Below are 24,326 nucleotides of genomic sequence, written 5' to 3'. Positions count from 1 at the left end.
AATTCAGTGTGTCTCCATCCATGAAGTTATTCCAAATGAAAATTTGGATTCCATGTCACAATCCCAGTGCTCAGTGAGCATGCCGTCCAAGTCACTTGGGAGCCTCCCCTGGTAGAGAAGGCTAGGCTCATTCTGCCATAGCCACTGCAGAATTAGAACCATGACCACATTAATGCCCATCATGATGTTCTGGCTGAGAACCCGGCTGTTGGGTTGGGCTACCCCAGGATCCGCTGGTGTCACAATGTCATGGGAAGGAGAGTCAGAAGTCAGCAGCTCCTCTGTGAGTCCCGCTGCATAGTTTCACTCACAGCTCCGTAACTTGATTTGTGGTCCTGGAGCGTTTGCATAGGCATCTGGGGCAAAGTGCTCATGGAGGACCGGCCCTACGTCTATTTTTTGTAGTTTGCCTGGGTGAATTCAGACTGGTGTTTGGTGGCACAAATGAGTAGCATGGCGTCTGCTGCATCATGGAGCCAGGTGCCGAATGGGTCGACACAGTTAATGATGTTGGTGACGAGATAAGATTGAGATCACCCAAAAAGTTTTCCATGTTTCAGGATTGCTTGTCTCAGACTGGGTGAAGTAGGGGCATCTCTGCCGCAAATGGCGGGTACCCCGCAGAATGTACGTCCCTAACTCCAAGATCGTCTCCTTTGCCTATAATGGGTGACAGTCTCCCAGTAATAGTACTAGCAATTGAGCTAGCTCCAGGGCGAAATGTACTCCAGCTACCGAAGTCATCATTGGTGTGAGAGCCAGGACTTGCAGGCCATTTGGAAAATTGGGGTCCAGGGCTGTCCCCGGCACCCCCACGGCTAGACTGCAGGGGTGCTTTTATTCGTGGCAGCTCGGCTTGGGCTCTGAGCACATCTGCTGTTGTCCATGGATGCAGCTCTTGTCCCACTGTTTCCACCCTCTGGATCCAGCATCCACCAAGCACTTTTTCCAGTTCCTTTATTCGGAGCGCGAGGCAACTTGCTGTGTAAGGACAGATCATGAATGAAGTGAATTCCTCCGGCCCGCAGAGCTGTTGCTGTCGCCCTTATGCTTGAAGCAGGGCACGCTCTTGACCATCCACTCGCAGATCTGCGACAGCGCGAGCCGCTTCTCCGCCGAGCTCTGGACTGCCTGGTGCTGAGGTCGGCGTGGGACAGGTCGCGCCCCGCGTTGCGATGGGACCAGCTGCTCCTGCGCTGCTGCCCCGGCGCAGGGGTCCCGTGTGGATGCTGCAGCAGCGAGGAGTGCAGGCCGCCCGCCTCGGGCCCTGGAGGTCCCCGCGCAGCCCCCGGGGGCGTCCCGGCAATCGCGGAAGTCCTCGTTGTCCTCCAGCGGGCTCAGGTTGCTCATGAAGTCGGCGCTGACGGCGCGGGGCTGGAGGTGGCTGCGTGGGACCCGCGGAACTCCCGCCCGCGCAGCGACTGGAAGTTCAGGTCGACCTCCGCCCCTCCCGGGTGCTGCGGCCCTAGGGTCCCCTCCCTTCCCCTCCCCTCCCCTCCCCTCCCCTCTCGTCCCCTTCCCTCCCCTCTCGTCCCCTTCCCTCCCCTCCCCTCCCCTTTCCCTCCCCTCCCTCCCCTTCCCTCCCCTCTCCTCCCCTTCCCTCCCCTCCCTCCCCCCTCCCCTTTCCCCTCCCCTCCCCTCCCCCCTCCCTCCCCTCCCCTCCCCTCCCCTTCCCTCCCCTCCCCTCCCCTCCACTCTCCTCCCCTCCCCTCCACTCTCCTCCCCTCCCCTCCCTCCCCTCCACTCCCCTCCCCTCCCCTCCCCCCCTTCCCTGCCCTCCCCTCCCCCTCCCCTCCCGTCCCGTCCTGTCCCGTCGCCTCCCCTCCCCTCCCTTCGTCTAGCCTCCCTCAGCTGCGGGCGGGCGGAGAACGGGGAGAGCAAAGCACTGGGCGGAGCTGGAGGGGGCGCGAAGAGGAGGCGGAGATTCGGGGGAACCAGGTCGGTGCCGCGGGCGGACAAAGAAACTGGGAGCCAGGCGGGGACAGTGGAAGCGCGAGCCCAGAACTGAGCCCGGCGGGGCCGTGCACGGCGAGGCTGCCTGGGGTCCGCTGCGCGGACTGGACGGCTGGTCCGAACCCCCGGGCCGGGGCGGATCCGGGCAGAGCGGGCGCCGCGCTCCAGCGGACCGGGCTGTGGACAGAAGGACGGACGGACCCCGAGGGCCGTGGCTCTCCCCGGAGGCGCGCCCTCTGCGCTGCTGCCTGTGGAGTGCGGCGCGGCGGCTGCAGGACTACGCGGCCGCCCGACTGACGGGTCTATCCTGGTTTATTTGTTTTTATTTTCCTTTAAAGTGAGAGTGTAGGAGGCTTCCCCTCCTCTCACGCCGGCTCCCCGAAGAGGGCCGTCCCGGGTGACTTTCTGAGTGGCCCCCAAAGCAAATCCCGAGGCCTGCGCTTCGCGAATCTTCTCTGCCAGGGCGCTGGTGGAGCCGTTTCCCAGCCGGTGCCTCTGGCCCAGCGAATCCTGCTGGAAGGCGGTGGTTCTGCGATGCCCTGCGGATTCGCCCCAAGGCTTTGTTGGCTGAGGGACCCCTAGGGATGTTGTATAACGAAGGAAAACGTATAAATACCTTCCAGGAGAAAGGTAGTGTGGCCGAGCGGTCTAAGGCGCTGGATTAAGGCTCCAGTCTCTTCGGAGGCGTGGGTTTGAATCCCACCGCTGCCAGCTTGATGTGACTTCTTCATTTTGTCCCCTCATGGCTTACAAAAGGTGGATTCGTTGGAACTCGCCTTGGGCCACACCGTGGGTCGGGGATTCCATTTGGCAGCCGTCCAGTGGACGGGCTTTGTGCGGACTTGGCCGGCTCCCTTGTCCACAGCAAGTGAGGTACCTTCAGTTCTTCCTAGGTGCCAATGGTTGAGGTGGAAAGGCAACGGAATAGATACCCTCTTTCCCCTTAACAAGGTGGAGATAGCGATGGGGTGTTCTAGACTAGCTTTCAGTGTAATAAATTTGAAGCAATAAGGTGAAAAGTAGAAGAAATTGTTTCCGCCCGGTTTCGAACCGGGGACCTTTCGCGTGTGAGGCGAACGTGATAACCACTACACTACGGAAACCTGCTCCGGTCCCTTGTGCCACCAGTTCTGCACTTCTTCCATGGGTTCCTTTGAGCCTGATTAATGGGCATTAGCACATAAGAAAAGGACGTTTCAGCACTTAGAAGGCTGAGACAGGAGGACGGCTGGAGCCCAGTAGGTAGGTAGAGGCTACACTGAGGTGTGATTGCACCACTGCACTCCAGTCTGGAAGACAGAGCAAGACCCTGTCTCGAAAGAAAGGAAAGACAGAAAAGATAAAAAGAGAAACAAGAAAAGGAAGTTTTCATGCCCAGTGTGGTGGCCTAAGTGGGCATGGGAGTCCTGAGAGAGGATGTGGTGGTGACTGCATAGACAGGTGATGTAGCAGCAGAAAAAATCCCAAGTGTAGTGGCTCACGCCTGTAATCCCAGCAATTTGTGAGGCTGAGACGGGTGGATCACTTGAGTTCAGGAGTTCAAGACAAGCCTGGTCAACATGGTGAAACCCCATCTCTATTAAAAATACAAAAACTAGTTGGTCGTGGTGGCACCGGCCTGTGGTCTCAGCTACTTGGGAGGCTGAGGCAGGAGAATTGCTTGAACCAGAGAGATGGAGGTTGCAGTGAGCCGAGATTGTTCCACTGCACCCCAGCAGGGCGACAGAGTGAGACTCTGTTTAAAAAAAAAAAAAAAAAAAAAAAAAAAAAAAAGACACTCTCCTACATTTATCTTTGAAAACTTTTAAATTTTAACTTGTATGTTTAAGTGTAAATTCTATTTCATACTAATTTTTTGTTATGGTGTGAGGATTGGATTAAGGTTAATTTCTTTCTCCTATGGATGCCCAGTTGTTCCTGAACCACTTGGTGCAAAGACTTTCCTTTCCACATTGAATTGCTTTGGCGCCTTTGGTAGAACCAAATAACTGTCTTTGTGGGCCCAAATTTTTTGTTCATTTTTGCTTTTCAATTAAAGATTTCAATAGGCCAGGCATGGTGGCTCACCCGTGTAATCCCAGCACTTTCATAGGCTGAGGCAGGAGGATTGCTTGAGGCCAGGAGTTGGAGACCAGCCTGGGCAACATAGCAAGTCCACATCTCTACGAACACATTTTTAAAAGTTAGCATGATAGTGTATGCTTGTAGTCCCACCTACTCAGGAGGCTGAGGCAGGAGGATTGCTTGGACCCAGGAGGCTAAGGCTGCAGTGAACTGTAATCACACCAGTGCACTGCAACTTGGGGGACAGAGTGAATCCCTGTGTCCAAATAAATAGATAAATAAATAAGTAAAATTTTGCACCATGTGAATATACCGTGTTTTGTTTATCCATTCATCAATGGATGAATGTTTATGTTGTTTCCACTTTTAATTTATTTATTTTGAGGCAGATTCTCACTCTCTTGCCCAGGCAGGAGTACAGTGGTGTCATCGTAGCTCACTGCAACCTCTGCCTTCTGAGTTCAAGTTACCTTCCCACCTCATCTTTGCAAGTAGCTGGAACCATAGGCACATACTGCCATGCCTGGCTAATTTTTGTATTTTTTGTAGAGATGGGTTTGTTATGTTGCCCAGGCTGGTCTGGAACTCTTGGCCTCAAGCAATCCACCCACTGTAGACTCCCCGAGTGCTGGGATTACAGGTGTGAGCCACCTTGCCTAGCCTTTGTTTCCACTTTTTCTTTTGCTATGATGAATAATGATACCGTATGCATTTTGTGCACAATTTTTTACATGAACACATGTTTTCCATTATCTTGTCTGTACACCTAGGAGTGGAATTGATGAATTGTATAGTAACCCTGTGTTTAACTTTTTGGCATAGCAAAGTGAAATTTGCAACCTAGCAATTCTGCAGAAAAGGCACATCAGTACGGACAGAAAGCAGATCGCTGGTTCTCTAGGCCTGAGGACAACAGCCAGGATTGGCTGCAGACAGGCAGGCAGGACACTCAGGCATGCAGAACTCTATGCAGTGACTAAAAAATCGTTGATCTGTATACTTCCCATGAGTGGATTTCTTTGTATTGAATTGTACCCCAATAAAGCTGGGGTACTAAATGCTAAAACATAAAACCAAAGCCCCATACACAACAATGAGATAGTGTTTCCCAGGGAACAGCTCAGGTGGCAGTTGCATTGTGCAATACTTAATGCTCTAACGCAGCCCGAGAAGGGGCTGGAATGCAGGCAACTGAAGCTGGGAGGGGGTGATGGAAGTCATCCAATCTAAAACTGCCAGAATGGAGACCTTGCCAATAGATGCGTTTAAAAAACGAAAAGTAGTGCATGTTACAGAAACGGAACGAAGGTCGGTCATATGATCCAGTTTATGGTCAATACGGGTGCGTCCACCCAATAGTGTATGTCTGCAGTAGCGCCAATGAGTGCTGCTGTGTTTTGTGTGTGATGTGCAAAGCACTGGTCCTTGCGGAGACAGCGCACTCACTTTCATTTTCCACAACTGTCTTTTAAAATCTAAGGCGAGAGGCCAGGCGCGGGGAGACCATCCTGGCTAACATGGTGAAACCCCGTCTCTACTAAAAATACAAAAACTAAGGCGAGCCTAGTGGCGGGCGACTGTAGTCCCAGCTACTCGGCAGGCTGAGGCAGGAGAATGGCATGAACCCGGGAGGCGGAGCAGTGAGCCGAGATAGCGCCACTGCACTCCACCTGGGCGACAGAGCAAGACTCTGTCTCAAAAAAAAAAAAAAAAAAAAAAAATGTCTAAGGCGAGAAAAGCTTCTGTTGACGAGCGCTCGAGGCTTCAGGAGGGTCGTGGTGTTGAATGTGCTGGCTGTTTGCAGGGGCCGCCCGGGCGGGTCAGCTCCTCCGCTGGCTGTCAGGGTGCGAGTTACACAACCCCCGGAGGTGGCAGTTCCTCGTCTGTGGAATGCGGTGAGAACAGCGCCTTTCTTACAGGTGGATGACGAGGGTTAGAGCAATTAACACAAGCACTAGCACTAGGTAAGACTGAAGAAACACTCGCTGAATTTACAGCTGTGCCAAGGCAGCTCAGTTCCAGGCCCAGGGGACACAGCATGAAGGAAACAAAACGGACGGATCCTTCTCCCCAGAGGGGAAGGGTGGGGGTGAGGTACAAGGGAAGACCGAGGCCGCACAGGCGGACAACAGTGGACGGCACTGCGCGATGGAGAGGGGCCTCCGCCCAGGGAGATGTGAAGAGGCGGCGCTGGGCGCACGGAGCTGCAAGGGAAAGGCGGGTGCGGGGGCCGCAGGGGCCGAGCAGGAGGCTGGGCGAGGACCGTGCGTACCCCCAGCAGCGGCAGGAAGGAGACAAGCCTGGATAGTGGACCTGTTTTCCGCAGCCTCAGCTTCTGGTTTGTGTTCGGGAAGAGCCCGGGTTCAGCCCCATCTCAGCGACTCCCACAAGCCAGCGCAGGCCGCGCTGCACCCGCTCCTCGTCCTCGGCTCCCGCCTTGGGAGCAGCGGCCTCTCCGCGCTTCCCCGAACTGCGCCTCCCTCCAGGGCTTGTTAACGGGAAAGTTTCTATCAGGGGTTCAAGGAACCGCCTCTGGGCTGCCGCGGAGCGGGGACATCCCTTGGGAAACGCAGCGCGTCCCCTGGTCGCGCCCAGGAACTTCTCCAGCCTGCGAGTCCGCTCGCGGGAGTCCCCCAGGCCGACGCCGCCCCAGCTCGCTCGCAGCTCGCGCGCCCGGGGAGAGGACCTGGAGCCTCCGCGGCTGGCCCGAAGCCGGGGTCCCTGCGCCTTCCCGCAACGGCTCCAGGGAGACCGGCCCGGCGCGCCTGAGCGCAGGGCGGCGCCGCTGTCCCCTCGCAGGAGCGGGAACTGCCTCTTTCTTCTGGACCTCTCCTCTGCCAAGGCTGGGGGTGGTACTGTCGCCCTGGTAGCCCCTACACAGCCCTAGAGGCCGCCTCCCCGGATGGGCCGGCTATTGGGGAAACCCACGGGGCCACCCCCTCTCAGGACTGGTCTGAGCACAGAGACAGCCCGCGTGCTCCTTGGTTTCCCAAACCCTCCCGTATGTTACACTGTGTCCTGGATGGGGTGAGGCTGGAGCTCAGAGAGGGACAGCGGTGTGAAGAGCTGCGGTGGTGGCATCTTCCCGCGGGCTTTCTGGAGAAGGCGCCTCTGAGCGGATGGGGCTTCAGACCCGGCTCCCTGTGAGCTGTGAGCCTGTGTGGGCAGCAGCCAGCCAGGCAGCCCTTTACCTGTGACTGGGAGGTCGCGCTGGGCTTGGGTTCCTGGAGGTTTCACCCTGGGCATGGGCCTGGGAGTGCCAGGGCCGTCTGTGAAGACGTCTGGAGGAGTTTCCTAGGGCTGCCAGAACAAAATAGCCCGGCCTGGGGCTTCAACTACAGATGGTCGTTTTCTCTCAGGTCTGAGGCTGCGAGTCCGAGATCAGGGCACCAGGAGGATTGTTTCTGCGGAGACTTCTCTTTTTTGGGCTGCAGGTGGGCGCCTTCTCTCTGTGTCCACACGTGGTGTTTTGTCTGTGCACCTGCACCCATGATGGCCCCGTGTGTCCACATTTCCTCTTCTTCTAAGCAGATTGGATTGGGGTCCACCATAGTGACCTCATTTTAGTGTAATCACCTCTTTCCAGGCTCTATCTCCATACACAGTGACATTTTGGTGTACTGAGGGTTGGAGTTCTGTGATATGAATTTTCAGGGGAGACAGTTCCGCCCTAGCTAGGTCTCAAGGCAGAGTCAACACTGCCAAGGGAGGCTCTGGCGGCTTTCACGAGTGGGCCCATCCTGTGTCGCCTCAGGCTAGAGGAAGGGAGTGATCTTCTGGGACTACTTGACTGGTTGTTCTGATGCACCCAGGAGGAGAAATCAGGTTAGCTCTGTCTTTGCCGGCTTGGAAATCCATTTGGACTCAGTTGCACTGTTGCACAGACCTGGAGGTTGTCCCAACCTGGGCCCTGGACAGTTTGGGGACCTGCTCTGTGACTACAGGCCAGCCACTCCCATCTCTGAACCTGTTTTCACATCGACAAAATGAGAGGGTGAATGAGATGATCTCAAAGGTCCCTGCTAACTCTAAACTCCCAGCTTTCCTGTCCCTGAGATTTGGCAGGTTTCTTTTGCTTTTTCTCTCTCTTTCCTTTTTTCTTTCTTTCTTCCTTTCTTTTTTCTTTCTTTCTTTTCTTCCTTTTTTTTTTTTTTTTTTTTTTTTTTTTTGATAGATTCTCACTCTGTCACCCAGGGTGGGGTGCAGTGCTGCAATCTCAGGTCACTGCAACCTCCGCCTCTCTGGGTCAATCAATTCCCATGCCACAACCACCAGAGTAGCTGGGATTACAGCCTTGCACCTCCATGCACGGCTAATTTTTATTAGGTTGGTGCAAAAGTAATTGCAGCTTTGACCATTACTTTAAATTAATAGTAGAGATGGGGTTTCGCCATGTTGGTCCTGAACTCCTGGCCTCGTGTAATCTACCCGACTTGGCCTCCCAAAGTCCTGGGATTACAGGAGTGAGCCATCGCACCCGGCCTCAGATTCATCCTGTTTCTAAGATCTCTGCTGAATATCCCGCCCTTCAGCAGGGTGAGTGAAGCCAAGATAAAGAGCCCATTTTCTGGGCTGCCCTTCAGTACAGGTGGAGAAGGTGGCCCATGTGACAGGAGATGGGGCACTCACCACCAAACGCCCCTCAGCACCCCCTGGCATGGCTCTTCTTCCTGCTTCTTCGACCCCCTAGAGCCCTGGACCTGGGCTGCACCTGAGGGTGGCACCTCACCCTCCACAGATGGCAGAGTGAAATGACAGCACCCTGGCCATGGCAGCACATGCTCACAGTCCCACCAGGACAGAACTGCTGGGAGCAGGGAGCGGTTGGAGTGGACCCAGGCTTTGGCCTACGGCAGGCCCTGAGCTCAGACGGGTGAAGGAGTTCATAGTTGTCTGTCATTAGAGTCGTTCTGCCTCTGGCTCAGCTGCTCAGGGCTGGGCAAAGCTGGCCACTGTCTCAGAAGGACCCACAGGTTGTCCCAGAAGACAGGGAGGGCCCTGGGTAGACTGGGCCCTGCTTACTCCTCTCAGGACAGAGTCTGGGTAAGTTGGCCAGAAAAGCCATTGTCATAATTTGAGCTGGCCCACAAAGACAAGAGCTCAAGGAGCAAAAGTGCAGATTGGTATAAATTGTCACAGTGTCCTGGAGGGGGCCTCTGAGGTCACTTGGTCAAATGCCCACAGCGTCTTCTGGGGAAACCAGGAGTTGAAGGTTGTGCTGCCTGTGGGCCTCCCCCTCTGCTCTAGTCTCTTGGGGAGTGGGGTGGGGTGAGGAGGTTCCTAATCTGGGTCCTGTCTGGAACCTCTTTCCTCCTGATCACTGGACTCTAGGCCCTGAGTTTGACAGTTTTCCCGTCCAGGCAGAGGCTAACAAGACTCCTGCATTCATTTCCACCCAGGATTGGCCTGCACAAGGCTCTTCTTTGGTCTTTAAACTTATCCATGTCATTAAGCTCATTTATCTGTTCTCTGCTATGCACACACTCAGTCATGCCACCACCACCCCCGCCATGTCTGCCATGTTAGCAGGGCTGTGCGTGCCAGGGCACCTGGGTCTGTGAGGGTGCGGGCACCTCTAGACCTTCAAACTCAGCCGCATCTCCCTTTTCCCCACTGGGCTCATACACGTGGCTGCCCACCCCCAATGACAATGCACGCCCTGGCCCCACCCCCAACGACGATGCACGTCCTGGCTCCCCACCCCTGGGGGTTTCTTGGGGACATCCTAGGTGTGATCTCACTGGGTCTGGGCTGCCCCCTCCTCACTGCTTCCTAGGAAGCCCCAGTCCCTGCTCACTTTTCAGTCATCAGGCTCCGGCTGTGACTCCCACACATTTGGAGCCAGCCTCTCCCCTCATCCGCCCGGGGCCCTTCCTCCTCCTTCTGAAACAGTCTCTCCGGCCCTGCACCTAGCGTGGGTTTGGACAAAGCCCCTGTATCCTTCTGAGCTCAGGGCCCGCCCCAGGCCAAAGCCTTGGCCACCCCCGAGGCTGCCCCCTGCGCCCTGCAGTTCTGTGCTGATGGGGCTGCGAGCGTGCTGCCATGGCCAGGGTGCTACCATTTCACTCGGACGTGTGGAGGGTGGGGTGTCATCCTCAGGTGTCAGCTCAGGACCACACAGGCCCTGGGACAGCTCCAGGAAGGCCCTGCCTGCCCAGGTCACCCTCATGCAGGTCCCACAATGCGGACATCTGACAGTGACCACAGTGGATCTTGAGGAGACAGGTCGACCTCCCAGCACCCCAGAAACTCGGGCCTGGGAGTGGCTGTGGGTTAGAGGGGAGGGCGTTGCCCACGGGAACATCAGGCCTTGGACACTTTCCCACTGCAGCGCTCCCTGGAGGGCACCTGGGTGTGGCTTTTGAGGTCCCCAGAATCGCACCCACCCTCTGCCTGCAGGTGTTTCCCACCACCCTCCCACGAGCCCCTTCCCCGCATCTCCCCCAGGCTGTCCTCAGCGGGGCCCCTGCTAATCCTCTCCGCAGTCAGTGGGAGCTCCCACGGGGTCCTCCTGGGCCGGCCTGCGCTGCCGCCACGCACCTCACTCTCTTTACTGTCACCAGCCCCCTGCAGTCCATGCTGTTATTACCCCACGTGACAGATGCGGACACCGAGGCACAGAGAGGCTGGCAGCCTTGCCAAGGGCAGCAGGAGGGAGGCTGGAGTAGCCTGGACCCCACTCCGCTGTCTCCTTCACCGGCACCAGATCTGTCTCTATGGCCACATCCCGGGTTATTCAGACCAATACGACGGCACAGGTCACTTAAATAAGAAAACAAACAAATGTAAACACCTGCGCCCGTCCCAGGCTGCCCGTGCGCGCCTCTGATTGGGATCGTGGCTCTCTGCTGCCCTCCTGTGGCTGTTGCTTGTCCTGGGTGGGGACGGGCGCTGACCTCGGACAGCAGCGGATACTGATTCCTCCAGGGTCAGACTTGGGCGCGCAACGTGATCAGGACAGAGCTGAGCCCCGCGGTTATGGAGAGGCCAGCTTAGCTTTCATACATGTCACAAACACATACACAGTCTTTCCAAATGGAGGTGTAGAGCAATTTTTAAATTTAAAATTCATGTTTTATTTTTATTTGTTCTAGAGATGGGGTTTCGCCATGTTGCCCAGGCTGGTCTCAAACTCGTGGGCTCAAGTGATCCTCCTGCCTCGGCCTCCCAAAGTGCTGGGATTGCAGACATGAGAAACCCTGCCCGGCTGAAATGGAACATTTCTAAGTTGTAGAGACAGGCTCTGTCTGAGCTGCCCTGGCTGGCGCACAGTGACACTGCAATGTCTGACTCCCGGGCTCAAGGGATCCTCCCGCCTCAACCTCCCATCTTCTGCTGGGATTATAGGAATGAGCCGCCACGCCTGGCTTCAAGCAATTTTTATATTCACACACACAGAACATGGACCTAACTGATTGCCATGAAGATTTTTCACGTCTATGCCCCCAAACCACCCAATACAACCAACGGACAACTAGATGGGAAAGGATTTGGTAAGGTACTTGGCCAAAAACCTGGCCTTGAGCATATTAAACTATTAATTATTAAAAATGTCAGGCATACACGAAAGTGAAGTAAGTAACAAAAACTCCCACGACCCCTGGCGAGATTCTTGCTTCTTCTACTCTCCTGTGCTTTCACATGTATTTTCTTTTTACTTTTTGTTTATTTTATTTTATTTTTTTGAGACAGGCTCCTGCTCTGTCTCCCAGGCTGGAGTGCAGTGGCACGATCACGGATGTGTGCCACCACACCAGGCTGATTTTTGTATTTTTCGTAGAGATGGAGTTTTACCATGTTGCTCAGGCTGGTCTCCAACTGCTGGGCTCAAGCAATCCTCCCACCTTGGCCTCCCAAAGTGGTGGGATTACAGGTGTGAGCTACGGCATCGGGCCACCTTTCACACATATTTTCTCTGTGTATATTATTTCCTTACAAATCTCTAACAATTCCAAATCTCTAAGTTTGCAGTTGCTCACACTGAGACTAGTTGTGCAACTCTTGTTTCATAAGGAGCATTGATAGTGAACTGAATTGTGTGCCTGGACATAAGAGGACCTTGTGGAACCTTTTTGTCATCTGGAACTTGCCACATTTCTGGGTGCTGGTCGGTGTTCAGTAGATATTTTTCAACTGAATGCCTGGTCCTTGTGCAGGAAGTGAATTAAGGACACAAAATCAATGCCAATGAAATGCAAGAAAATGAAATAGGAATTACCCCACCACGGTTGAGGCAAAGGCTGGTAAAACTTTTGCTTTGGCAATTGTGGTCCAAAATCCTGTGTCCATGAAAGAGGGCTAGACTAAGTTTGCTATAAATTTTCTTCCAGTCTAGAGGTTCAGTGGTTATAGATAAACAGTTCTGGTTGAAATGCTCAAGATACTTATGGTTTGAGGGGTGCAAAATCCTAGAGAAATCTGAGTGGGCATGAGGTTAATCAGGGATGCTTCCTAGAAGAGGAGAATTTGGGGCAAATTGAAATTTGTACAAGGCAAAAATATATGATGAGAATGAGAATACACAGAAAGAGATTTAAAATTATAGAGCTTATGGCCGGGCATAGTGGCTCATGCCTGTACTCCCAGCACTTTGGGAGGCCGAGGAAGGCAGATCACCTGAGGTCAGGAATTAAAGACCAGCCTGGCCAACATGGTGAAAACCTGTCTCTACTAAAAATACAAAAATTAGCCGGGTGTGGTGGTGAGCACCTGTAATCCCATCTACTTGGGAAGCTGAGGCAGGAGAATCACTTGAACCCCAGAGCCAAAATCATGCCACTGCACTCCAGCCAGGCAACAAGAGTGAAACTCTGTCTCAAAAAAATACATACAGAGAGCTTAAATTAATTTGGTAGATGGGGCATTACGTAAGTGATATCAGCAAGTGGTCACAGAATACACTAAGATGCATCTACACAATGGAAAATCTTGCAGCCCCGTGACTAAGGAAAGTTACTTCGATTTTCACCAGTCCTTGGAGACACCTCCTCTGGCAGTTAAACCCCCAAGGGAAGGAGCCTCCTGCGAAGTTGTTTGCTCATCTCAGCTGCACTGACAAACCAGTGTCTCCCCTGGGGAGGTGAAGAGGAAAACCGGACGATGAGGCAGGGACTTACTGATCTGAGCCGCAGCTTCCTCTCCTGTAAAATGGGCATCATATTTTCACCACAGAATGTTTTCTGTGAGAATTAAGCTGAGTGGACAATCTAAAGTCATCTCCCACAGTAGGCCCTGGGTGCCACCTCCCTCCGCTTATCTAATGTCCAGCAAACATCTCCCTGGGGTTTGGTCTAATCCTGAGGCCCAGTTCTGGCCTCTTTTCTCTCTGCCTTCAATGGAGATAATTTTTTCCATGAAAAGAGGACTCTACTGCAAATATATGAAAGGACAGGTACACAGCTTGGAAGGATGGATACAAGTCCTGCAAATAGTTCAAATCGAAATACTGAAAATCAGTTTTCAAACAGCAGATGAAATTCTGCCACCATGCTCCAGTCTTCATTCCCCAAAGGGATTACAAGCCTGTGCCACCACACCTGGCTAATTTTTATATTTTTAGTGGAGATGGGTTTTGCCACGTTGGTGAGGCTGGTGTCAAACTCCTCGCTTCAAGTGATCTGCCCCCTCCGCCTCCCAAAGTGCTGGAATTATAGGCGTGAGCCACCGCGCCGGTCACACTCAGTCAATACATGTTGAATGAATAATAATTGTGTTGGCTGGGTACTGTGGTTCATGCCTGTAATCCCAGCAGTTTCGGAGGCCGAGGCAGAAGGACCGCTTGAGGTCAAGCGTTTGAGACCAACCTGAGCAACATCGCAAGCCCCTATAGAAACAGTTATCCGGGCCTGGTGATTCACACCTGTGGTCCCAGCTACTCGGGAGGCTGAGGCAGGAGGATCACTTGATCCCAGAAGTTCGAGGCTACACTGAGCAGTGATCATGCCGCTGCACTCCAGCCTGGCTAGAAAAGCAATATCATGTCTCAAAACAAAAAGAAAATGTACTATGAAATACAACAGAATTTATTCTTCCATCTCACTGGCTCACTTTCCTGCTCTCTAACTTCAGACCTTTCCGTTGGGTGTTTAGTTAATGGCTTCACTTTTCTTCCTAGAAACCACAACACAGAAGAAGCCACCGCGTCTCTGCAATATTCTCCCTGGGACGGGAGGACCCCATCCCACGTCAGCCCCCTCCTTCCTACCCCTTCACCTTCGCACTCCCCACACATCTGTCCTTGTCTTCCTATTGTGGACCACTCTCCACCCAGGGAACCCAGAGTCCAGTCTCCAACCCAGACAGAGGGAGGGGGACAGGACAAGGGGAGTAAGACACCAAGGAGAGAGAGAGACGTGGGTCAAAGGAAGAGGACGAGAAGAAAGAGTGAGGAGAGACCCACACCAGAAGGGGATGCCCCTCCAAAAACCCAAACAATTACACCCTGATGGAGGCAGACAGTAGGAGGAAGAGCAAGTGCTGATGAACAAGAGAAATGGGGACGTGAACCAGCAACAGGAGCAGGAGCTGCAGGGAAGAGAGAGGAGGCAACAGGACAAGACCCTCACTCACCTGTGGGTGGGTCCCCTGCAGGGAAACAAACTCAGCAGGGACGCCTGCGGAGGAGATCCTAGCGTCAGAATCATGCACTCATCCTCCTGTGTTTGCTCCCACTGGGTCAGGAGACAGGAGGAGCCGCAGCCCCGACCTCCTTCCTCAGCCCCGGCCAACTCCTCCTCAGGCTGCGGAGCCCACGGCACCCCCGACCTCTGGTGGCCCCTCAGGCTCAGAGAGTGTGGTTCACACAGACCACAGCCTCCTCTCAGAGGGAGAAACAGGCTCAGGGAAGGAGCTGGTGCTGGGCAGGAGGGCGGAACCAGTAGCAGTGCCCCGAGCCCACCCAGGATGCCCACCTCCCTGCAGGACACCCTGGCTCTGGCCCAGGTGGCAGAACCGCCTCCCACTGCCCACACAGGTACTGAACCCAGACACGGGGTGAGGAGGGGAAGCTGACTTCAGACCTCAGCTCCCAGGGGACCCCACAGACTCCAGCCCTGGAAGAGGCGCTCCCAAGATTACAATTAAAAAGACCCACAGAGGGGCCTGGGGACAGGAACAGGAACAGGGTCAGTGAGGACAGTGTGAAGAAACCCAGCTGGGGGGAGGAATGCAGGGCACAGGAATACAGGAATGCAGAGGACATTCTTGGTGCTCCACATTGCCCCACAGACACACATGTCCACTTCCCAGTGACCTCCAGCACCCTCCCCTGGGGTTTCCATGTCACAGCTGTCCCTTGGGCCCTTGCTGCACCCCACAGCCCACATCTGTCCTTCACCTGCCCCCATTAAGTCAGCCTACATCTCCCGTGACGTGCAGAGCACTGGGTCGGGGGCTCTGGACACAGTCCTTGCTCAAGGGGTTCACAACCTCGTGGGAGGGAAAGAACAGTCCCCCCTTCACGAGAGTCAGGTGGAGCGTGGGGGCCTGGCTGGGGTCATCATAACCCTGACAGGCGTTTCTGCAGGGTCTGTCCTCGTGGGCTGCTGGGGATGGGGCTGAAATCCACGGTTCTGATGCTGCCACGTATGCAGGCATGGGGAGCACTGCCTTCTACTCTCAAGAGCATTTCACATTGGAGGATGCATTTTGTGGTCACTCTGTGGCTTTATGTCCCACGGAAGCAGGTCATTTTCTCAGGGGCCAATGTGCTTGAAATCCCCTTGCCACACGGCTCAGACACCAGAGGCGTTTGTTCTGAATCTCGAGGTCCCCGGTGTCTTTCCCACCACACTTCTGGTGTGTGCCGTCTCCCTGATCCAGCTTCCAGCTACGGCAGGAGTCTGAGGAACATGCAGGCGAGGAGGCCACGAGGGAGACGCAGGAAGACCAGGGACAGACGGAGGTAGACTAGGGAGGAAGGGAATGGCCACCTCGCAGCTGGTGTTGTGCAGGCTGGCTTTTGAGGACTGGACCTGGAGCATCTCCTACTCCTCTCCCATCCTGGCCTTCTCCTCTATCCTCCTATGCACCCAATGCTTTCCACGCTCACTTTTTCTCCAGCCACTTCTCCCCATCAGCATTTCCTCTCTCTACTTCCTCTGTTACTCTTCAGCCTTATCTAATTCCCCAAGGCCCAGCTCAAGCCCACCTCCAGCCAGAATTCCTCCAGAACTCAATCCACCACGACCTCCACCTGCTGCGGCTTCCTGTCCGTTCCTCTGGCAGCGTATGTCCATGGCCTGCTGACAGCTCCTGTGTTGCCTTTTATCGTATTATTCAGGGAGAACTTTTGATCACGTGCAAACTAGGAAACACTTTTATTTTTGTACAGCCACTGCTTTTAAATAAGACATCACAATTCATTCTCCACATCTTCATGACATCTCATGCAGATCAAGAGTTTTCTGGTGACTTTGGGTGGAAAGACAAAGGCTCATTTATATATTCTAAAATCCAGTCCATTGAAAATCAAAATTTGAATCTCACATTCAATTCGGTGTTGGTCCCCTTGACACAGCCTAAATCAAGACTAACCTGGAGCTTGGAGACCCACAGTAGAGAAGGGAGAAGAGTCTGCTAACAGCAATCATAGTATGTATCCTTTCAGATTTTAAGGGAGGTGGGGATACTCTTTGAAATGTCAGTTTTTCTCAAATAAATTACTAGGATGTCTGAACCAATTTCTTTTATTTGGAGAACTACTTTGCATAAATAGAGGCACTCTCTTTTATATGACTAGCTTAATTTTAAAATGTTTAATCTGGCGTGGTGGTGTATGCCTATGGTCCCAGCTACTCCAGAGGCTGAGGTGGGAGGATCACTTAAGCCCAGGAGGTCAAGGCTGCAGTGAACTGAGATCACACCCCTGCACTCCAGCCTGGGCAACAGAGCCAGACCCCGTCTCAAAAAAAAAAAAAAAAAATATATATATATATATACACACACACATATATATATAGTCTAGGACCTTCAAATTGTCAAACTCCCCTAATTTTTGTACTAAAATGAAAGCAGCAGCTGTCACATAAATATCCAGGAGATGCCATTATTGATGTTTCTTTGTTAAGAATTCTTCTTGGCCGGGCGCAGTGGCTCAAGCCTGTAATCCCAGCACTTTGGGAGGCCGAGACAGGCGGATCACGAGGTCAGGAGATCGAGACCATCTGGCTAACATGGTGAAACCCCGTCTCTACTAAAAAAAAAAAATACAAAAAACTAGTCAGGCGAGGTGGTGGTGCCTCTAGTCCCAGCTACTCGGGAGGCTGAGGCAGGAGAATGGCGTAAACCCGGGAGGCAGAGCTTGCAGTGAGCTGGGATCTGGCCACTGCACTCCAGCCTGGGCGACAGAGCGAGACTCCATCTCAAAAAAAAAAAAAAAAGGATAATTGCAAACTAATAAATACGGTTCCACGTTGGAGGAGGGAAGAAATGTGTGTACAAGATAGAGACAGAAACTAGCTTTTTTTTTTTTAAGAGACAGGGTCTTCCTCTGTGGCCCAGGCTGGAGCGCAGCAGTACCATCATGGCTCACTGCAGCCTCCAACTCCTGAGGTAAGGGAACTCTCCTGAGCTCCAGACCCTCCTGCCTTAGCCCCTGAGTAGCTAGGACCACAGGAGCCACCACACCTGGGTGATTCTTTAATTTTTTGTAGAGATGAGTCGTGCTATGTTGCCCAGGCTGGTCTCAAACTTCTGGCTTCAAGCAATCATCCCCCCCTCAGCCTCCCAAAGTGCTGGGATTACAGGCAAGAGCCGCCACTCTGGGCTAAAACTACACATCTTTAAGTGTGCTCTATTTTATAGTTGGACTTCAGTACATGTTTCATACAATTAAAAATCAAAATTAAATCAAAAAGTAAAAAAATTTCAGCCACTGTGAACTAGTTTGTATGAGAACAACTTTCATGATAAGAACAATTGGAGAAGTTGGATAAAATCTAAAAATGAAATATTTTATAAGAGATTATAAAGATGCCAAAACAGCCACAACTCAAGGGTCTGAGACCCGGGGAAACGTTTTCGGGTGAGCTGGACATTGCGTGGTGCTTTTCCTCTCGAGGCATTTGCTGACTCATCCCTGGCACAGGGCCCAGAGGCTGGGAAGCTGAGCGAAGCCTCTTGTCATCTCACAGATCTGGGAGGGAAAGATTGGGTTTAGAGACCTCAAAAAACACCCAGACATCCGGCTAGGACCCCAGGAACACTACACACTAAGAGTAATTATTAATCAGACAGTTCTCACAAAGACTGAACCCAGCTCCATGCGGATCAGCCACAGGTTCACACACATCAGCCACAGGTTCACACGGATCAGCCACAGGTTCACACGGATCACCCACAGGTTCACGCGGATCAGCCACAGGTTCACGCGCATCAGCCACAGGTCCACGCGCATCAGCCACAGGTCCACGCGGATCAGCCACAGGTTCAGGTGGATCAGCCACAGGTCCACGCGGATCAGCCACAGGTTCAGGTGGATCAGCCACAGGTTCACACGCATCAGCCACAGGTTCACACACATCAGCCACAGTTTCATGCACATCAGCCACAGGTCCACGCGCATCATCCACAGGTCCACGCGGATCAGCCACAGGTCCACGCGCATCAGCCGCAGGTCCACGCGCATCAGCCGCAGGTTCACACGGATCAGCCTCAGGTTCATGTGGATCAGCCACAGGTTCACATGGATCAGCCACAGGTTCACACAGATCAGCCACAGGTTCACGTGGGTCAGCCACAGGTCCACGCACATCAGCCACATGTTCACACGGATCAGCCACAGGTTCACGTGCATCAGCCACAGGTTCACGTGGATCAGCCACAGGTTCACGTGGGTCAGCCACAGGTCCACGCGCATCAGCCACAGGTCCACGCGGATCAGCCACAGGTCCACACGCATCAGCCACAGGTCCACGCGCATCAGCCACAGGTTCACATGGATCAGCCATGGGCTGCTCATCTAGCTGCCCCCCATAAGCAAAGGTAAATCTTCTCTAGAAGAAAAGGGTATTACCCACAGCTTCAGATTATTTGTGTCATTTGTCTGCCATTCAAGAAAAAATTACCAGGCATTCTAGGGACAGGATAAAAGGACCAAATTCAAAAGGAAAAAAAGAAACAAACCTAAAGGAGATCCAGATTGGCATTGCCATTCATGAGCTTTAAATTAACTGTTATCACAATGTTTGAGAGAAAAACACCAAGATGGATCATTTCACCAGACACCCGTAACCTTTGAAAAGAATAAAGTGAAACTCTAGAACTGAAAGTATCAAAAGCTAAATCAACAACTCAACAGATGAATTTGGCAGTAGTTTAGACACAGATAGTTAGTGAACTGAGTATGAGGTCAGCAGACAAAACCAAGGCTGAAATACAGAGAAAAAAGAACGTGAACCATGGAAGGGAGGGTGAGAAACACACAGGCATAGCAAGGTCTCACTTCTATGTTGCTGGAGTCCCAAAAGTAGAGGGGCAGGAAAGAATAGGATGCAAACAATATTTTTTTAAAATATAGATGGAAGCCGAGGAGTGGTAAAAGCCAGGTCTCATGGCTCATGCCTGTAATCTCAGCACTTTGGGAGGCCAAGGCATGAGGATCACTTGAGTCCAGGAGTTGGAGACCAGCCTGAGCAAAATAGAGAGACCCCATCTCTACAAAACATTTTAAAATTAGCCAGGTGCGGTGGTGGGCACCTGTGGACCCAGCTACTTGGGAGACTGAGGCAGGAGGATCACTTAAGCACAGGAGGTTGAGGCTGCAGTGAGCCAAGATTGTGTCACTGCACTCCAGCCTGGGCAAAAGAGTGAGACCCTGTCTCAATTTAAAAAAAAAAAAAAAAAAAAAAGAAAAAATATATATATGGGTGGAGCAATTTTTTTGAAGTGATGAAAGACATCAAGTCACAGATTAAGAAACTCTATTAACCAATAGCAAGATGAATACAAAGAAGTCCAAGCTAGGCTCACAATAGCATTACAGCTGATAATCAAAACAAAAAGAAAAGTTTTAGCAGTATCCAGAAGAAAAAACAAATTACATTAAAAAGTGCAACAAGAAAACTAACAGCAGGCTTTTCAACACACACACACACACACACAACAATGATGAAAGCTAAAATGGCACCTTTAAAGTCTTGGATTAAAATTACTGCCCATGTAGAATTATAGTTCCAACAGAAATATTATTTTAAAATGAAGGCAAATAAAGATGAATTCATGCAAAGAAAAACTTTAGAGTATTTTCTTTCAGAAGATTTGCATCAAAATAAAACAAAACCACAAAAATGAAAAAAGGAACTGAAACAAAAAGCAAAATACAAAACCCTAAAAGGAATTCTACAAGCAGAAGCAGAAGGAAAATGATCCCAGAGGATGGGCATGCAAAGAGGCCTGAAGAACAATAGAAAGGGCAAATGTGTGAGTGAATCCACCTGCATATTGACAATATCAAATCAGGTTAGGCTGTGTGGGGTTTAAGGTATGTGTAGAATCTAACTGCATAAAAACAATGACAAAGAAGGCAGAGCAGTGGGGGAAATAATGTGTTCTAAGGTCCTCATGAAAGCCAGGAAGTAGCAAAAATACATCTTTATATGAGACACTAGTAAGTGAGGTATGTGGGTTGTAATTCCCAGGTCGCCACCTAAAGAATAAAGAAAATAACTAAGTTATTAGAGAAAGAAGAAATAAATGGTAAATACCACTTTTTTTCTTTGAGACAGAGTCTCGCTCTGTCACCCAGGCTGCAGTGAGTGCAGTGGTACAATCTCTGCTCACTGCAACCTCCACCTCCTGGACTCAAGCAATTCTCCTGCCTCAGCTTCCTGAGTAGCTGGGATTATAGGCCTGCACCACCACCCAGCTAATTTTTGTATTTTTAGTAGAGAGGGTGTTTCACCATGTTAGCCAGGCTGATCTCAAGCTCCTAGCCTCAAGTCATCCTCCTGCTTTGACCTCCCAAAGTGCTGAGATTACAGGCACGAGCCACCGGCACCTGGCCAAATACCACTTTCTTAGTTCCTCTCCTAAGTGCCCCCAAAAAAGGCAGGGAGAAAAAGATAAGCCAAGTAGGACACGTAAAAATCAAATAGTAAGATTATGGATTCAAACCTAAATATATCAGATATTGGTATGAGCTTAATTGTATCCCTCAAAATTTATATGTTGAAGCCCTAATCCTCAGTACCTCCAAATGTGACTATATTTGGTGACGGGTGTAATGGAGGTGATTAAATTAAAATGAGGCTCTTAGGGTGGGCCCTAATCCAAACTGACTTGTTTCCTTGTGAAAAAATAAATTTCTATTATTTAAGCCACTTCGTCTGTGGTGCTATGAAAAGTTAGCCCTAGCAAACTGATCCAAAATTATATATACATTAAATGTAAATGGACTAAACACGTCAAATAAGAGATGAAGATATCAGGCTCAATTGTTTTAAAAAGCATAAACTGCATACAAAAATTTCTCTTAAAATTAAGGATATTAACAGGTATAAAACAAAAGAATGGACTAATACACACCCTGCCAATAATAACAACAAATGTGATGAAGTAAATGTTAAATTCAGGCAAAGCAGACATAAAAGCATTAGGCTAAACTGGAAAAAAAGGTTTTTCACAAAAGGATCAACCCACCAAGAAGATATAGCAAAAATATATATATACACACGTACATATATAATCTCAAATATACAAAGGGAAACTTGACAGAACTAAAAGTGGAAATAGGCCAGGCACTGGGGCTCACGCCTGTAATCCCAGCACCGAGGCGGGCAGATCACTTGAGGTCGGGAGTTTGAGACCAGCCTGGCCAACATGGTGAAACCTCATCTCTACTAAAAATACAAAAATAAACCAGGTGTGGTGGTGTAATTCCAGCTACTCGGGAGGCTGAGGCAGAAGAATTGCTTTAACCTGGGAGGTGGAAGTTGCAGTGAGCCAAGATCACACCACTTCACTCCAGCCTGTGCGACAGAACAAAACTCCATCTCAAAAGAAAAAAAAAAGGGCTGGGCACGGTGGCTCTCGCCTGTAATCCCAGCACTTTGGGAGGCCGAGGCAGGCGGATCTCGAGGTCAGGAGATTGGGACCATCCTGGCTAACACGGTGAAACCCCGTCTCTACTAAAAATACAAAAAAATTAGCCAGGCGAGATGGCGGGGCCTGTAGTCCCAGCTACTCGGGAGGCTGAGGCTGAGAATGGGGTGAACTCAGGAGGTGGAGCTTGCAGTGAGCGGAGATCGCACCACCACACTCCAGCCTGGGGGACAGAGCGAGACTCCGTCTCAAAAAAAAAAACAAAACAAAAAAGTAGAAATAGACAAGTTCACAATAATAATGTGAGATTTTGGCCCACGTGTCTTTGACACACTGGGGCCTTGCTGACCCTGGAAGGACTGCCCCTCCCAGGCTGGCTCATTCTTAGACACAGTCACAGATGCTCGCGAGCTCCCCTTTCCTCTGCAGACCAACCAACCCAGAGTCCAGGCCCCAGCCGCCTCCTTACTGGGCTCTCACACTCTGGACCCTGTCCACCTGCCCTACTCACCCCAGGGCAGGTACCAACAGCAAGGAATTGCCCCTATGTCCCAGAGCCCACAGAAATTACTGACTGGCAGGTCCTAACCCTTCTTGCCCTGCCTTGCCCATTCCTCCCCACAGAAACCACAATACAGGCTCAGTCCACGTTTCCCAGCTCCCTCTGCCTCCTAGAGGACCCTACTACATCCCCATGTGGCCATTCATGGGGTGCCTTACTCCCGTTTCTGGGGAATCTGTGAGCGTGCAAACATCTTCCCCCATGACAGGCACTTATGTGTGTGTGCGTCTAACCACACCTGATTCTCATAAATCCTGGGTATGCTTATAACATTTACACGGGTTGGTTTTTTAATGTTAAACCATCATAACATTCATGGAATTAATACAACTTTTGTTGTGTAATATTCTTTTTATATATCACTGTAGTCGATTAGCTAATATTTTGCTGCTTAAGATTTTTGTATCTTTATTCATGAGAGAGAATGGCCTGTAACTTTCCCTTCTTGTAACATCCTTGTCATGTGCTGGGTTAAAAGTTATGCTGTCCTCATAGAAAGAGTGGGAAGAGTCTCCACTCCCTTTTTAAAACATTCCTGGAAGGTTGTTATTGTTTCTTCCCTAAATTTATGGTAGAATGTATCACTGAAGCCACTTGGTCTTGGACTTTCTTTTGTGAGGATATTTTAAAATTATTCATACCGGCCGGGCGCGGTGGCTCAAGCCTGTCATCCCAGCACTTTGGGAGGCCGAGATGGGCGGATCACGAGGTCAGGAGATCCAGACCATCCTGGCTAATACGGTGAAACCCCGTCTCTACTAAAAATACAAAAAATTCGCCGGGCGAGGTGGCGGACGCCTGTAGTCCCAGCTACTGGGGAGGCTGAGGCAGGAGAATGGCATAAACCCGGGAGGCGGAGCTTGCAGTGAGCCGAGATCTGGCCACTGCACTCCAGCCTGGGCGACAGAGCGAGACTCCGTCTCAAAAAAAAAAAATTATTCATACCAGACTGAACTGGGTCCTGGTACACTAAGGCCAACATCCACAGCTAATGATGAGAACATTAGGAATCTACTTTCTTAGCAATTTCAAAGAATACAATACATATATTATATATAATACAATATATTATACATAATATAGTGATTATTAACTATAGTCACCATGCTGTGCAATCGATCTCAAAAATGTATTCCTCCTAACTGAAACTTTATACTCTTTGACCAAAACCTCCCCAGTCCCCCAGCCCCAGCCTGTGATCCACCTTTGTATGCTCTGCCTCCATGAGCGTGTTTTAGATTGTGGATACGAGTGAGAGGTGTGGAATGTATCCTCCTGGGCCTGGCTTATTTCACTGAGCGTAGAGTCCTCCAGGCTCATCTATGTTGTCATGGAGGAGCTCACAGCAGAGGAGGGGGCTGTGGATGGAGTCTTGGGAAGGTTGGAAGAGTAAAGGGGAATTTTAGACGTTTCCCTATAGAGTGGTTAAGTTTCAGTAGGAGGAGACAGAGAAGCAAAGTAAGTTCCCAGGAGAGAAGAGCTTGATGGAAAGTGTGGAGGGGAAACACCAGGCCCCTGCACAGACCCAGGGCAGAGCAGCTGGCTGTGCAGGGATAGCCCAGAGGGAGGCCGGGACAGAGGGAGGCTGGGACAGAGGGAGGCTGGGACAGAGGGAGGCTGGGACAGAGGGAGGCTGGCACTGTAGGGAGATTCTGTAAAGCCTACTTTGCTATCCCTGGAACCAGCATGACCAGGGCCTGTTTTCCTC

The 24,326-nt window shown here is 51.4% G+C and overlaps 2 non-coding genes and 1 pseudogene across 2 annotated transcripts; 1 reads left to right on the top strand and 2 right to left on the bottom strand.

The window, feature by feature from the left end:
- Positions 1 to 3: 3 nt before the first annotated feature.
- Positions 4 to 4,500, bottom strand: LOC126957041 (forkhead box protein O1-like; annotated as a pseudogene).
- Positions 2,583 to 2,664, top strand: TRNAL-AAG (transfer RNA leucine (anticodon AAG)). Its single transcript has one exon. It is a non-coding gene; the product is annotated as a tRNA-Leu (tRNA).
- TRNAV-CAC (transfer RNA valine (anticodon CAC)) lies at positions 2,984 to 3,056 on the bottom strand. Its single transcript has one exon. It is a non-coding gene; the product is annotated as a tRNA-Val (tRNA).
- Positions 4,501 to 24,326: the final 19,826 nt, after the last annotated feature.

This window comes from Macaca thibetana, chromosome 6 (genome assembly GCF_024542745.1).
Source record: "Macaca thibetana thibetana isolate TM-01 chromosome 6, ASM2454274v1, whole genome shotgun sequence".
Taxonomy (NCBI): domain Eukaryota; kingdom Metazoa; phylum Chordata; class Mammalia; order Primates; family Cercopithecidae; genus Macaca; species Macaca thibetana.
The sequence above is the reverse complement of the archived record's forward strand: the minus strand, read 5'-3'. Positions and strand labels throughout refer to the sequence as shown.